This window comes from Humulus lupulus, chromosome 3 (genome assembly GCF_963169125.1).
Source record: "Humulus lupulus chromosome 3, drHumLupu1.1, whole genome shotgun sequence".
NCBI classification, from domain to species: Eukaryota; Viridiplantae; Streptophyta; class Magnoliopsida; order Rosales; family Cannabaceae; genus Humulus; species Humulus lupulus.
This window is the reverse complement of record NC_084795.1, coordinates 94,880,349-94,897,994: the sequence shown is the minus strand read 5'-3', so window position 1 is coordinate 94,897,994 and position 17,646 is coordinate 94,880,349. Positions and strand designations below refer to the sequence as shown.

The 17,646-nt window shown below is 36.5% G+C and overlaps 1 pseudogene; it reads left to right on the top strand.

Annotated features, from left to right (window-relative positions):
- The window catches only part of LOC133824718 (regulatory-associated protein of TOR 1-like), a 35,145-nt pseudogene extending 24,699 nt beyond the window's left edge, over window positions 1-10,446 (top strand).
- The last annotated feature ends 7,200 nt before the right edge of the window (window positions 10,447-17,646 follow it).

Sequence of the window (17,646 nt, the reverse complement as noted above, 5' to 3'; positions counted from 1 at the left end):
CGACCGGCACACCAAGATAGGGATAGGCGAGCTGGGCATAGACATTGAAATGAAGAAGTTGCTTGAGAGCGTAGGGCTCCTCATCCTACGAGGAGCTGGATGTCATGGTCTCAAACTATTGAGACGAGGAGACCGACAGGAAGCCCATCTCGTAATAATCATGCAACAAGCCATGTCAGCGAAAGCTCGGATTACCCAAGGTCTGTGAGTATATATAACATGGAGCCCAGAAATGCCAGAAATTGAGGAGATCACCCAGATCTACAGGAACATTTAAACCATAATCGAGGACGTGATAATCCCTCAAATCCATATCTATGAGATCATCTGAACGGTCGCAAGCAGCCAATTTACAATCTTGCACCGAGACGGGGAATTGAAGTTGTAATCAACGATAACCAGCTCCCTCCGGTCCAGGCTAGGCTTCCTGTAGATCTAGTCCAAGAGAGGATTGAGCAAATGGAGAGAGCATTCAGGCTCTTGTAGAATGAGCACAGTTGTGAAAGGGATGAAGAGTTCGATGAAGAAATCGAGCCATTCGCCCCGCATATCTCTAACACTCATTTCCCTCAGGGGTTTAGGATCCCTCATGTCCCACCATTTGACGAAAATTCCGATCCGTACAGCCATCTGAGCACGTTCAACACGATTATGCGCGCCAGCAATGTGGGCTATGAGCTTAGGTGTATGCTGTTCCCAGCCTCTCTCACGGGACCAGAAAAAACGGGTTTGAAAAATACAAAAGACATTCAATTGCCTCCTGGGATCAATTGTCGAGAGATTTCAAGAAACAATTCAAAGCCATGGTCAGCATTAGGCCCGAGGCTTCAGCCTTAACCAATGTTCGGCAGCAGCCAATTGAGTCACTAGGTTACCTCACAAGGTTTAACTTAGAAGTCACTCGAGCTCGAGATGTCGACGATAATGGGCATTTAATGGCCGTTCGAGCCGGAGTAATGCCTGGAAGTCCTCTCTGGGAAGATTTGTAAAGAAAGTGTAACGCCCTGGATAGCCAGGACCGCTTCACTCTGTATTTATAAAGGTGTAGGACTTGCTAATCAAGTCATTTAGTTAAAACGTGTCACTAACCATGAATGTGCTAGGGTTAAAAAGGGTTTTGGTCTCAAAAGATACAGTTTATATAATTAAACAGTTTTACACATGGGATCCCAAAAAGAAACAGTGTTTAAGAGTCGGTTTACAGAATCTCCAAAATACAGATAACCATCAGTCGTTCTAAGGCAAAATAGACATTTCTAGCACCCTTGTTCCTGCCTTCCCCTCAACCGTGGCAGCTGAGCAGCTGGTCATGTACATTCAGCTCACAGAGCTCTCCAAGTCAGGGATGATCAAGTTTTCCTTTGCCTTTACCTGCACCACGTAGCACCCATGAGCCAAGGCCCAGCAAGAAAACATAATATGCATCACAAACAACAATAACATATAATTAACCCTTTAGGCATGATCAAATACTTAACACCCATATTAACCACATAACATGTACTCAGAATCAAAGATGCAATTAAATGTTAATAGCAATCAAGTTACATGATTATCAGGGCCGAAAACTTAGGCCGCACCCTCTGTTTACCCCACTGACTCCGGCCTGCTTAAACTAAGCTCAATGCATAATAAGCTGTCCTCGACTACCAGTGGCAGAGCCGTGCCCTGTGCACTGGTGTAACCTTGGCGCGCTTAGGCCGTTGGTTTACTGTTTACATGGCATAATACCATCCTTTCAAAGCATACATATTAGGGAACCCTTAGTCCCTTTACAATTACACAACTGGGTGCAGTTTTCTTACCTTTAGTTTCCATGTTCACTGACTACGAGCGACGTCCCTCGAGCACAATCTGTTTCCCGAGCCCTAGCTTAACACCTAGTCACAACCAAGGTAATAAATTCCATTAATATTCTAATAAAGGTTTCCGGGTATAGTTCTAGCATCCGGGACATCGAATTCTGCCAAGCACGGTGGTGGAATCATCCGTGCCCCGTGCGCTTAAAATCCCCAAAAGATCAAGAATGCACCTAAGGGTTGCGACCCTTGAAACCTAGCCATGGCCCTCCCCTAAAACAGAACCCAAGCCCCTTAGTAGGCAGACACGCGCCGCGGCCCTGCCCTGTGGCGCCGCAGCACTCCCCCTTTGGCCGAGCCTCCCTGGCTTCTTTGCTTCGTAGGGCCGCAGCGCTCTAGAACAGAGCCGCGGCCCAACCCTTCATGCCCAGAAAATCCACCATATCTAACATCCTAACCATATTCAAAACCACCCCAAAGCACCCTAATTCAAAACCCATTAATCACAAAACTTTTAACATGATTCTAACAACATAATCCAATAGAAATCCAGTTTAAAAAACCTACTAAAATTCCATTTTGATTTCTGAAACCCAGCAGCTCAAAACACCAAAAATCAGTCATGCAGACTCCGATTTTAACCTCTAAATTACGAATTGAAGCTTACCTTCTTTGTTGAACCACTTCCTTAACAGATTCCTGAGCTAAAATCCAAGCTTCTCAGCTTTAATTCAATCCTTAAACATCAAAACCATAAACACCCTTAATACTCAGCCAAAACTCAAAATTCTAATGCTCAAGAATATAGTTCAGCCCTTACCTTAATCTTGGTTGAGTTTCCTTAGCTGAGCACTAGATTAAACCTTCAAGATTCCAGCCCAAACCACTGAATTCACAGTTGATTTCTCTTAAATTTCAGTGGTTTTTCTTGAGAGAGAGAAGAGAAGGGAGAGAAGAGCAAAATAGGTCGATTTGTGTTTTATTCTACTGGTTTCTATTTTTTTTAGTCTAACCCTTGGCTAATTAAGTCAATCCCGAGGCTCGGGGTGCTGGAAACGTCCCCGAGGGCAAAACGGTAAAATTCCCCAATATTCCCGCCGAAGCTTCCTAACCTCAAATATATCTCCATATATTTATTTCCATAACCCGATAACCCAGATAATCATCTAATACCTGAATTACCCCTTGACTTGCCCCAAGTCAAATATTAAGCCCCGTTGTGACTTCCCGCTAACTGGCTCCCTAGGATCGCCTCAAGTCGCACGTTGTAGACCTACCCACATAATAATGTGGTACTCACAGATATAACATTTAACCACATTTACATTCATATAATCATACAAGCATGCTTATCACACAATCACGCATTAATTCAATAAATTCACACATAAATCAATTATGCCCTCCCGGCACACTAATCAAGGCCCTTAAGCCATATTAGTGATTTTGGGTCGTTACAGAAAGCCTGTAAGGTCCTTAACCGAGTTCAATTGAAGAGCTTAGAGGTTTGTTAATGTAGAGGAGGCAAGGTCATCACTGAATACGACCTCTCAGCCCATAACTACAACAACAAATGCAAACTCTGCCTCGACCTCGGCGGATTCCACAGAGATATCGGGCATACAACCGATGAGTGTAGACAATTAAAGAATGAGATTGAAGTATTGATCTCGAGGGGGTATTTCGGTAGTATGTAAGATACCGAAACCCCAATCAGGCTTACCAGCCAGAGGGCAGCAGCTGCACTACCTGCCCAAAACAATAACTCCCGAGCTTGAGAAGATGAACAACCCCCACCGATTGATGGAGAAGATGTTATAACCATCTTGGGGGGACCCCATATCGCAGGATCGGGCAGGAATACCCAAAAAAGATATGTGGATGAGTTAAAGACTGGTGACAGTTATCCCTACGAACCCGAACCAAGAGCTCTGAAACAACAAAGGGCTGAAACTCAACCCATAACTTTCACTAAAGATGATGCGTCCCATGTACAGTTCCCTCATAATGACCCTCTGGTCATCACCCTTCAGCTCACAAACAAGAGGGTACACCAAGTCCTAATTGACAACAGGAGCTCGGTGAATATCCTCTATAAGGCAACTTTAGAAAAGATGGGACTCGCGCTTCGCGACCTAAAAGCCTTTGCAACTACGTTGTACGGCTTTTTAGGAGAAGGGATTGCTTGCATGGGATCCATTGAACTCCCTGTGACCTTGGGAGACTACCCAGTCTCTATAACCAGGATGATGGAGTTCGTTGTAGTGGATCTTTCATCGGCCTATAACGTATTGCTTGGGAGACCCACCTGTTGGGAACGAGTTTCCTAATACGCAGCGGAATGGTGGTGGGGTTGGTCCAGTGTATAACAAAAATTTGGTAACATATTTAAACTACCTTTAAATATGCGGATCCATTAATATACATACATTAATCATAAGCAAGATAATAATAGAAATCATACCTCTTGAAGCCTATCAAGTGTCATTGCTATCTTTTCGTATTTAGAACGATCTTCCTATCCAAGCCGCTCCCACGTATTCACACCAAGATCTTCCAAAGCGTTCTCTACACCTCAAGAAGTGTGTGGGCACTTAGCGAATGAAGGATAGTTTATTTGTGATTCTACTTGATGTACTCAACACATGAGATCAAGAGAATAAGCCTGAGAATTGGTTCTTTATTTTTCAGGGAGAGAAAACTATCGTTCTATTTTTCACAGAGCGAATGTTCTGAGTTATCTCACATCTCTAAATATTTTTCTGATTAGTCATACTTAAAAGAAAATATTCAAATTTAAAAATAAATCTGTAACCATTTTACAATTTCATTTTTAATTAATTAATTATTCTATTAATGAAAAAATCCAAAGACTAATTTTTGAATTATCCATTAATTAATTAATTAATTAATTAAAATTGAAAATCATATCCCTGAAATTTGCCCTACACGCCACACACAGTCCATGGACTGTGTGTGCACATGTAGCCTCCCTAATTTTAGGGATGTTGGTTTTTCAATTTTTATTTAATTATTTATTCAAACTACTTTGTCAAATAAGATCTAACAACCTGATAACTAATTCAAATTTAAATTAATTATCTTTTTAGTTAATTATCAAATATAATTAATTATTTGAATAAATATTAATCTTTTAAATTCAAATCCAATTTGAACTTATCATATTATTATCTTCCACTCAAATAAAGATATTTAATTAATTCTACCAATTAATTAAATCCAATATTTTCGAAAATAAATATTTGATTTATTATAATTTCGAAAATTATAATTAATTAATTATTTAATTAAATTTTGAAATTAATTTAATTATTTAATATAATTTCGAAAATTATACAATAATTAAATATTAATTAATTTTATTAACTACAACTAATTTATAATTAATTAATTAATCGCTATTATCATATAATTGCATATTTGGCCTGAAGAATAAATTTCTTCTTAAATATGTCTTTAGACTATTTTTCCCTTCATATCAACTCTTACCATGAACAGTGTTGATAAAGCCGCTATGGGGACCTATGGACCTATAATGCCAAGCTCTAATTAATTAATCTTAATTTATTAATCTCATGATTATTCCACTATAAATATGAGACTGCACTCTTGTAATTATAGACATTTCTTTTACTGAGTACTTTATAATCGTAAAGTGTCCATTGATATAATCATTGCATACAACTTGACCCTCTAATAATGGTTCATAATTAATCAGGAATAAAATTACCGTTTTACCCTTTTAATTATCTCTTGTTTCCTTAAGTACCATTGACTCTACTAGTGAAGGTTAATTCATAACTAAATTATGAATTTGAGCTCAATAACCTTTCAGTCCCAAAAGTCAACCCTTAAGAGAACCATCATTCAATCTCTTGCGAGAAGGCATAGATTCCATATCTGTATACTATGTCCCCAGCCATCTACATTAATGAGTTCCCAAAACAAAAGTTTCGAGCCTGATCATTCTGACAGACCCTAACAAGTGAATCAAAGAATTCATATAACATAAATAGGAGTTCATAGTAACTTCAGGATTAAGATCTATTTGTATATGATCATCAATTGATATATTTAATTAATACTTCGAAACAGTATTTAACTAAGCATTAATAAACATATCTGGTCCAGTTCTATATATTCTCTAATATATAAAGCACCTCCACTAAAGTGTCTTACCACACGAGTGATCTGGATCTAGATCACATGTATTCATAATACTAGTGGACCGTACTTGCAGTAATTAATCTAAAGATTCCATCACTTTATTTTACTGCAAACTATTCAAGTTCAGTTATCTCAAACACAATCCTCCCGTACCAATACGTGTTTGAGATCACATGTATGAACTTAGGAATTTTCCTGATATTTACATAATATTATCACAGAATAATATAGTCCATAAAATATATGCATAACAAATTCAATTTATTTATTTATTTCATAAAACAATGTCTACTACATATGCTTTCAAGGCACATTTCCAACACCACCCTAGTAGGGCTGGGGGCAGTTTCGTCCGTTAGGCATCTGGCCATCAAGTTCCCGACTTCTAGTGGCATCGGGACTCTAAAAGGGGACCAGCTCACGGGGAGGGAATGTTATAGCATTTCCGTTACAGGGAAAAAACAAACAAGTGCACAAGCACTTGTCATAATTCGGAATGAGGATGGGACGATCTTCGAAATTGATGAAGAAATTGACCCTAGAGTAGAGAAAAGAGCTGGCCTCGTGCCATTGGAGGAGCTCAAAGAGGTCAAGCTCGAAGAAGTCGATCCCCCAAATACTGTGAAGGTGGGGAAAAATATTTCTGAAAAAGCGAAGTAGCAATTAATTTGCTTCTTAAAGAAAAACCAGGATGTTTTCGTGTGGTCACATTCGGACATGGTAGGGATAAGTCCATCTGATAAGTCATGCACTCAATATTAACAAGAGGTTCCCCCGGAAGCAGCAAAACCGGAGACTCCTGGACGATGATAGAAAGAAAGCCTTAAAGGAAGAGGTTGACAGGTTAAAGGCAAATCAGTTCATACGAGATGCCTTCTATCCCGATTGGATCACCAATCCAGTATTGGTTCCAAAACCCAACGGAACGTGGCGAACTTGCATCGATTACTCCGACCTCAATAAGGCATGCCCAAAGGATTGTTTTCCCCTACCTCGGATCGATCAGCTTGTAGATGCCACAGCTGGGTAAAGTCTTATGTCATTCATGGATGCTTATTCTGGATATAGCCAGATCGCCATGCACGCACCGGACCAAGAGCATACGAGCTTTGTAACCGATAAAGAGTTGTACTATTACAATGTTACGCTCTTCGGGCTTAAAAATGCTGGAGCGACGTACCAAAGACTCATGAACAGAATGTTCTCCGAGCAGATAGGTAATAACATGGAAGTTTATGTTAACGATATGTTAGTCAAATCTAAACATAACGATAACCATGTAGACGACCTCGAAGAATGTTTTGCCGTATTACGAAAGTACAACATGAAACTCAACCCCCAAAAATGCTCTTTTGGAGCATCATCGAGGAAGTTTCTGGGCTTCATAGTAAACGCGCAAGGAATAGAGGTTAATCCTTACAAGATCTGGGCGCTAATTGACATGCCATCACCTCGAAAGCATAAAGATGTCCAGAGTATAACTGGACGGATGGCGGCATTAAGTAGGTTTGTTTCTAAATCTACAGACTGTTGTCTTCCATTCTTCAACCTTTTGAGAGGAGGTAAAAAATTTGAATGGACAGAAGAATGCGAGCTTGCATTCCAGGATCTAAAGAAATACCCCGCAGAACCTCCGATCTTATCAAAACCTATCACAGGAGAAGTCTTATACTTAGCTACAATCGAGCACGGCATCAGTGTTGTGTTCGTTCGAGAAGATAAGAAGGTACAAAATCAAGTGTATTATGTTAGCAAGAGGTTACTGGGGGCATAATCGAGATACCCTTTAATGGAAAAACTGGCCCTCGGCCTGATCCACTCATCTTGAAAGCTCCGACCTTACTTCCAAGCACACCCCATCCATGTGTTGACTAACCAACCACTGCGACAAGTCTTTTCCAAACCAGAGGCCTCGGGCAGATTATTGAAATGGGCTATTGAACTCGGACAGTTCGAGATCACTTATCATCCTAGAATGACCATAAAGGGGCAGGCTCTGGCAGAATTCATCGTGGAATGTGCTGGAGTATCCGATGACGAAGTTACAACCCCAGCCCGCAAGCTATGGAAACTTTATGTCAATGGATCTTCCAACGAAAATGGATTGGGGGCAGGAATCATATTGATCCCTCCAACAGGAAATCAATTTCACTCTGCCTTAAGGTTCAGCTTCGAAGCATCTAATAACGAGGCTGAGTACGAAGCTCTATTGGCAGGATTTCGAATAGCCAAGGAACTCAAGGCCAAAGCAATACACTACTACAGTGAAGTTGGTAGTTAACCAGATTCTAGGGGAATATCAGGCTCGTGGCATAAGAATGGCTGCGTATTTAGAAAAAGCTAAGGCCGCACTCGAACATTTCGAGTTCTATGCCATAGAGCAAGTTCCCCGAGAACAAACTCAAATGCGGATGCCTTAGCCAGGCTCGCCACATCCAACGAAGTCGACACGCTAAACGTAGTACCAATAGAGTATCTGTCGACTCCTAGTATCGGCGAGCCTAAAGGGGAAGACGTATGCATGATTGACTCCGAACCAACCTGGATGACCCCAATAGTTGATTACCTTGAAACCGGCATTCTCCCAGTAGAACGGATCAAGGCTCGGAAATTGATGTATCAAATCCCGAGATATACTATTGTGGAGGGGAGGTTATATCAGAGAGGATATTCTATGTCGTTACTCCGATGTGTGACTCCACCCGAGGCAAAGAAAATCCTAGAAGAAATTCATGAGGGGTTTTGTGGAGACCACACTGGGGGGCATAGCCTATCAAAGAAAATTATAAGACAAGGATACTTCTGGCCCACTGTCAAAGCAAAAGCATTCGAGTATGTCAAGAAATGTGATAAATGCCAGCGATTCACTACTATTCCACGAGCTCCACCATCCGAGCTAACCATGATGACCTCCCCATGGCCATTTGCGGTATGGGGAATCGATCTCATAGGATATTGCCAACCGGCAAAGGTGGAGTAAAGTATGCTGTGGTCGCAGTCGATTATTTTACAAAATGGACTGAGGTCGAACCCTTGGCAACAATTACCTCAAAAAAAGTCCTAGACTTTGTGGTAAAAAAACATCATCTGCTGATATGGAATGCCAAGGAAAATAGTATCATATAACAGTAATCAATTCAACAATGAATTATTTACACTTTTTTGTGAAAAAATGGAATAATAAAAAAAATTTCCTCTGTTTCCCATCCCCAAGAAAACGGCCAGGTTGAAGCAATAAATAAAACTCTCAAGAGTTCTATGAAGAAGCGGTTAGAAGAAGCTAAGGGAAAATGGCCCGAAGAGTTAACCCAAGTTTTGTGGGTATATCGAACTACAGCTCGCACTTCAAAAGGGCATACCCCTTTTTCCTGGCATATGGGTGTGAGGCCATGTTACCAATCGAAGTCGAAATACCCACGATCCGTAGCCATGCTTATGATCAAGCCTCGAACCAATCCCAGCTCGAAGTAAGTCTGGACCTAATTGAAGAAAGGAGAGATGAAGCTCAACTGAGAAATGCAGCATATCAGCAGCGAGCTACCCGATATTTTAATAAAAAGGTTCATGATAGGAAGTTCGGATTAGGAAACTTAGTGTTAAGGCGTGTGTTCCTAGCTACAAGGGACCCAGCTGTGGGCGTACTTGGACCTAATTGGGAAGGACCTTACCAGATTGAGTCAATTATTCGACCTGGAGTCTATAAATTTGCGAGATTAAACGGAGAATTGGTACCGCGAGCTTGGAATGGTGAGCATCTACGACCTTACTATCAATAGTGTAGGGATGATGTCTCATTGTAACCAAGCATGTCTGTGTTTGCAAAATTTATATTAATAAAATATTTGATTATGATCAACAGTCATTCTTGTTCTTATATGTTGAATTTTTTGCAAACTCTCTTAATTTAATTATTACGGCACGCTTGAAGAAGTAGTGATACTATCTTTCACTGGTGCATATTCAGTGGCATTATTTCGGTGCAAGTGGTTTAATACAAATCCAAGAAGGAAGAAACACGGTCATTGAAAATAATATCACCACTATAAATGTATGTGGTGAATGGTACAAAGATAAGCCGTGTATACTTGCTAGCCAAGCTAAGCAAGTTTTCTATCTCAATGATCTACTTAGAGGTCGTGATTGGAAAGTTGTAGAAGATGTGAATCATCAAAAAATTTGGGACATTAAGGACAATTTTGATGAGGTTAATGATGCTATTGATGTTGTACATGAAACAAGCTCATCAAATTTTGTGTTGACTGTGGACCTCGAAGAGTTTATTATGTAATCTGATCAACCTGCTGCATATGTTGGGGCTGATGAAGAGGGTGACAATGAAGGTGATATGCCAGAACATGAGGAAGTCAAAGATGCAGAAGATGAATTGCTAGTTGAGCTTTGTGAAGATGAAAATGTGTTTTCGATTACTGATGCAAATGATAGTGACTACTCTGTTTAGTTTTTCTATTTGTGTAACAGAACTATATATTGAAATATAATAAAGTTTTTTTGTAATTATTATGTCTACGAATTGAATGTGTTTTAACGAGTATACCTCTAATTTAATTTTATATTGATTACTAACTAATAATTTTTAAATTGAAGTATAATGTCAGCTGATATAGCAACCTATCACGTTGGAGATTGTGGTGGTTGAGACCCGCAGATCCTTTTAGGGTACCGTCATCCTGCGAGTCAGGTTAAATATTTTATATCAAAATTATTTTCGGAAATTATATTGTTAGAGAAATATAACAACAATACTAATATTGGTCATTATTAATAAATTTTAAAGCCTCGCCGACGAGAAAAAAGGGTCGTGGCCTTGCTAGTAATAATGCTCTTGAAGAACGAAGGAAAAAAGTCGGTAAACCATTGGATCTAGAGCTTGATCTTGTGACGAACAAAGTGGTTGGGCTGGAGGACCAAGCTTTTATTCGCATGTTGGGCACTCAAGTTACAATGTTGTGACTGGGACATTACTTGAATTTTGCTGATTTACCTCAACAGTTTAAGGATTAAGTCTTGACCGTATCAGGGTAAAAAATTACAAATCTTATGCTCTACATTATTTATTGGCGTTATTTAAAAAATTCATCTAAATTTTTTTTTCTTAATGCAGTATTACTATAATATAGACGGTCATCCACGACATGAGTCAGTTCTGACAACTGTCTATAAGGAGATGGGCGAAAGATATCGTAAGAGAAAGACCATCAGACATAGACACTTCAAAAATCATTACGCGTGACCAGAAGATTGGAAGAATGTCCTCTCTAAGCCACCTGACCATTGCACTAAGGAGACATGGAAGGATATTTGTGAGTTGTTTCTGTGCGAAAGACTTTTGGCTCACTCCGCTGAAAACTAAGCAAACAGAAAACAAATGAAGTATGTAACAACACAAGGCACAAAATCGTTGGCAACTAAGTGTCACGAATATGTAAGTGAATATGTTAAATTAATTTTACAAAATAACACATTCTAAAACACTTTGTTTACATTTGTATAGGAGCACCCAGATGTGCATGTTGTTAATACTTGGAGGGATGTTCATATGAAAAAATCGACAAATTTTTTGTCGACGAGGCAGCTCAACAAGATTATTTAAGTGAATAATATTGTTTTCTAATATTCGAAAAATTATCTTAGTTTTTTTGTTTCTAATGTTTCTTTATCCAGGAAAAAATGGTGGCGGAGCTTCAGAGGTCACAACTTGATAGGCAGTCTCAACATCAGAGTGAGGGGTCTGGTAATGAATCTGGCGTTGATTCGTCCCTAGTCGATCAATACGAGATACTAAGTAAAGTACTCGGGGAGAGATCTGACTACCAAAGAGGAGTAGGTTATAGGGTGAAAGGGAAAGTGAGAAAGTCAACCTCTAGCTCTACAAATCAAAGTCAATCCCAAGCACATACTGCTCCTATGCCTAATGAAGATATGACTACTATGACTCTGATGATGAAGGCAATGCGTGGGACGATTTAGATGGTGACACCTCAGCAGCCCAGTAATCTGTATAACCCACGATTTGACAACTTTCTGCAGAGGTATTTGCCATCACAATATGAATGTGGTACGTCTTCTCAGAGTAACACCGCCCATCCTGACCTTCATACACCGCCACAGCAACAGTACCAGCCTCCTCCACAGTATCTGCCATATATGTCATCGCAACAACCTCCGCAGTATCAAAATCAGTACATGTTTGGATGCTCTCCCAGTCTCCTCCACTATATTTTAACTTTACAGACTTTCAAGGAGGACCAATACAACACCTGCAACCTAATCTTAGGTATGGTGAGGTTGGAGGTCCGCTGCAGCAGCAACCATTTTCTCGGTATGGTGAACTTGGGGGTTCCTCGCAACAGTAGCCATTTGTTAGATATGGTGTGTTTGGGGACGGGTCGCAGCAACAAGAGCAACCTTTTTTGTCCACCCCGATACAGCCACAACCTCGGGATCAATTTGGGGATCTCACACTTGGACGATCTTCACAGCAGCCTTATATTCCTTCACCACCACAAACACAGCCACCGCCACTGCTACTGCCATTAACACTACCACAACAAAATGTTGAAGATGAAGATAATTACCAAATTGACCTTAATGATTATATTTAGCTATTAGTTTATGTATTTTGATTACATTAATAGTGTATTTATTTTTAATGACAATAGCGATATTAGTTAGTTTAATAAATATTAAAATTATATATTAATTTTAATGTTAGTTATGTTTAAATTAATTAATTGGTTATTTTGTTAAAATTTATTATGAATTAGTTTTAAAAATATTTAAATTTAATAAATTTAAATTTATTTTAAATTAATATTAAAATATATAATAAAAAACTTATTTGCAGCGGATCCTGCAGCTAATAACCGCACCTCTGACACTTGAATTAGTAGCGAGCGTGTCATTCCGCCGCTAATAAGTATTATTAGCAGCCACTAATTAGCAGTGGGTAATAGCAGTGGAACCCTACTGCTAATTCCAATTACCGATGGACTCTTATATAATTAGTAGCGGACCTTTCGGACCTTTCGGCTGCTAATATCCTATAATGTTGTAGTGAGATGACAAATTCAAATCCTTATTTTCCAATATCAAAACAATTCCCTACTAAAAATTATAAAATTTATAATCCCTTCAATTATTTTGTCTCATTCGTAGCCACACTTTCATATAAGGTAAATAAAACAGAGTAGTGTTCCACATAAATTTCTTTTTTCCAATTAGTTTATACAATGTGCCTCAACAAAATTTATCATCTAATTTGTTCCCATTATTAATTAGTCACCACAATCAACCAAAACAAAATACTATTGACGAGCGAAAGAATATAATTAATGTTTGGTGGATTTATCGAGTTAACTCTGAAATTAACAACAATGACACATGGACGTAAATTAAAAAAAAAATGTGATAGAGACAGCGTGATTGATCTTTGTACCAAACATCAAACGTGCAATGATGATAAAGAAACTCTATGTGGAAATTTAGTTGACGAACCATGCAATTAAAGAATAAGTAATCATATCCAATGTTAAAATTTTCGAATAATTAGAATATAGATCATCATATCCATCGATTTAATTCAAGAAAATGGACTCGTCTTTCTAATAGAAAGATTGATCATCTTCATCAAAAAAGCAAAAAAAAATTTACTTAATTATTACATTATGTAATAATGGTAGTTATTAATTGACGTTGATTAGTTAATTGTGTTCGTTTTGGATCTATATGTTTTTTTTTTCATCAGATTCGTTTGGTTTTGTTTTAAACCACATCAGTGATCTTACTTCTATACACTTGTTAAAAACGAGATTAATTTGATTTTAGTGGCTTAGATTTGACGCTTATAGATTTTATAACGAGTCACAAATTGAATTATAGCTATATAGTTGACACCTTTTAACTTGGCAACTACTGTAATATAATTATTACACAAGTCGATTGGACCTGATCTCCATCATTGTCACTACTCACTATCAATTTAATATTATATATATGTACTACTAATCATTTCAACAATTTATGCCCAGCTTATTAATTATATATTATATTTATATATATTCAAAATTGATCTTCTCTTTATATATATACAAATATATAATACATACGACGATGGCTTATAACATGATATATGTTACAGGAAAATAAATTAAGAATCGATTGAGACCAAAAGAGATCATTTATATATATAAAAATTTATATTTATAGGAAAATTAAGGTTGTTAGAAATATTAAAGCAAGTCCTTATATATAAAAAAACAAAAACCATATATTAGGGTTACGATAATGTCTCTTTGGAGGAGGATGAGTCACTTATTTCCCAGAGATCGAAATGTTAGCTTTAATTAATATCACTTTTTAGGCAATGAAATGCCAAACTTTCTGTCTGTTTCATTTTTTTTCTTTTAGGTCTTTAAAAGTCTTAAAGTTGGAGTCATTAGCTATATCTTTAGCTAGATATATATATATATATAAATATAAATATAAATATGTTTAGTCACAACTTAATTAAAAGAAGAGATCATATTAATAATAAGGCATATACATAAATACATATATATATATGTATGATGATATACATCCGCACGAACAAATGATGCATTTATATATGTGGGGCACAGAAGATGGGAAAATATATCAAGAGTGGTTAGTGGAGGGGCCAGGAATAAACACACTCACACACACATATAGATATATAATTATATAGAGAGAGAGTGATATGTTATTACGAAGTTGGCTATATAGGTAGTTTGATGGCCACAAACACACGCACTGACCATTGCACTAATAACTACTTGCTATCTCGGGCCAATGCAAAGAAAGAAAGAATGAAAAGAAAAAGATATATAGAAAGATGTATTATGGACCATCTTAATATACATACATACATACATAAATATATATATCCTTCCATATCTTTATCCTAAAGACAAATCACCCAATACTATTTACTATAGAGATGTTACGATAGGACACCAATTCTATTTACCATTTGATCGTCATCGACTAGTTTAGCTAATTAGACCCCATAGATATCAACATTTATGTAAATATACTTGCTACTCAATTATTCCTAATAATGTCTTTTGATTATGTATTGATGCCATCTAATTAAGCAACAAAAAGAGGTTTACATGCATGTATGGGGCACCGTGAGATGGTCATCTTATCTCATGTACACAATAATTAATAATATATATATATGGGGCACTGTGAGCTGGTCATCTTATCTCTTATATATAATCTTACATGTATACACTAATTAATAATATCTATATATGTGCGTAAACTACTGTTTTGAGATAATCGTGCTATAACAACACATCCTCTGTAACCAGACTTCCATAAAAATAAAGTGAATTGCTAAGGGCACCAGCGATGGGAACACGCCGTGCGCTAAATTTCTGGGCAGAAATTAAGATATATTAATATTAGTGTAATTTAATATTAATTTTTATATATTTTAATTTAATAAATATTATAAAATATGTTGCAATCTTATGCGGTACTGTATTTTAAAATATCAAATAATAATACTAAAAAAAGTAAATGCGCTAAATTTCTGGGCAGAAATTAGTTAATTTGAAATATATTTTTTCTGGGTATCAGAGAAATAAGATAACAATTAATAATATATTGCATGTACATAATGATAATAATGATCATTAATTGTTTGTGGCCAACATATTTCAGAAGCAAATAATGGTCCTACTTTTTCTCTAATAATAACGAAGATATTTTAGATATATAGAGTAACTAATGAAAGACAATGGATTTGAGTATTTTAGATTGAATCAAGTTATTTAGCAGAGAACACATGCAATTTCTTTTGTTTAATAAATAAAGAAAGCCACGTACAAATAAATTGATTATGCCGACAAAAGAGGAAAGCCACGTACAAGCATTAAAGGCTACGACAAGTAACACGCTAGCTCCCACTTTAACAATGGCCTGCCTATATATGCATATGCTCTCTTTCTAATATCACACCTCAATCAACGGCCACAACTTGGAACTCAGAATCACAAACAAATTAACCCCTTAATTTCAGCCCAAACCAAAAACCCAAACATCAATCTTTCGACCCCTCCAGTCCAGATATCCAGAATATTCATTTGATTCCATTCCACTCTCTTTTTGTCGCTATCTCTCTCTCCTACCACAACTAACCATAATCATTAATTCAAAGCAAGTCTTCTTTTTTTCAACCTAATATGTGCTTTGCTCTTTTACTAAAGACGTGCATGTTTTCTTAATTAGTGTGTTCTCACAAATTAAAATTAAATACTCTTGCATTATTAGGAGTCATCCTCTCACTAATTAATATTAATATATATATTTGTGTAATTCAGCTTTATACATAATTAGCTACCTAGTGTCATGTGTCATTGTGGAAAAAATTTCACTATTATTTTTGTTATAAGTAAGAACTGATGGTTGATGTCAGATAAATATGACAAGGGGTGCTTTTTTCTTTTTATAGTTACTTTACAATTATAGTATCTTTTTTATAATTCTTTGCAAAACAACTTGTTTTACACATTTAATGCTTTATTAAATATATTTGACACTTTGTTAAGAGGGTCTTCTTTAAAAAAAATGATTTCACAAAGTGAAAAAAATATTAATTTTCATTGATTACTCGAATGATAATTCACACATGTAAACAAAAATATTAAATTTACTAATTAGTATTGTGTATACATATATAAACTTTTTTTTAAGAAAAAAAAAAAGAAAGAATATCATCATATTACCAATTTGTAGACCAATCACATGTTGTTGTTAGATAATAATATATAGGTAATTAGGTAAGAAAAGAATATTGATGAATATATTATATATACATATATTTGATTGGACTAGACACTAGTATGAAGGACAAATAGGAAAGGGGAATTGGATTACAATGTACTCTTTAATATATACATCGAATCCGTGATTTTGACTTAATTATTTTTATAACATTATATGTATTACTTAGAACAATAATGGCTGTCCCATAACATAACATAATATAATTTATATATATATATATAGCTCATCAGATATATATTATATAAATATGAATTTCTCCTCACAATCTGCATCACATATTTAATTTGCTTTCTTTCATATTTGTTTTGTTTCTTTGCATAAGATTTTAGCTGTGCATGACGTGATGGACATACATGTTATGTTCTTTTTTGGTTTTTCTGATTCTCCACAACATGTTGGATTCTTCTATCACCAACACTTAATTAATTATTATGTCATATTATTAATAATTAAAGGGAAAAGGTGACCAATCTCATAATTTTAAAAAATAAAAAAAGTTAGTCGTGTTGAGAAATATAATAACCAAAAGTTTGTTACTTTCCTTGCCATTGCTGCCATATTCTCTGTAATTCTCGTTTACCTGTATTCTCTGTTATGATGTAACCGTAGTACTGTGTAGAATAGTCCATTAGTGATAAAGATTCTGAAATTCCGTTTTTAGTAATTACCAAATTAATTAAATCAAGTGAATTAATAAAAGTGTAGAATGGTAATTAACTGTTTACACAGATTACAGTTCTGTCGGGACAGAAACTAAACTTGTCACGACAGAAACTGAACACAATAAAAAGACAGTGCAAAACAATAAAGAACACAGCGGATT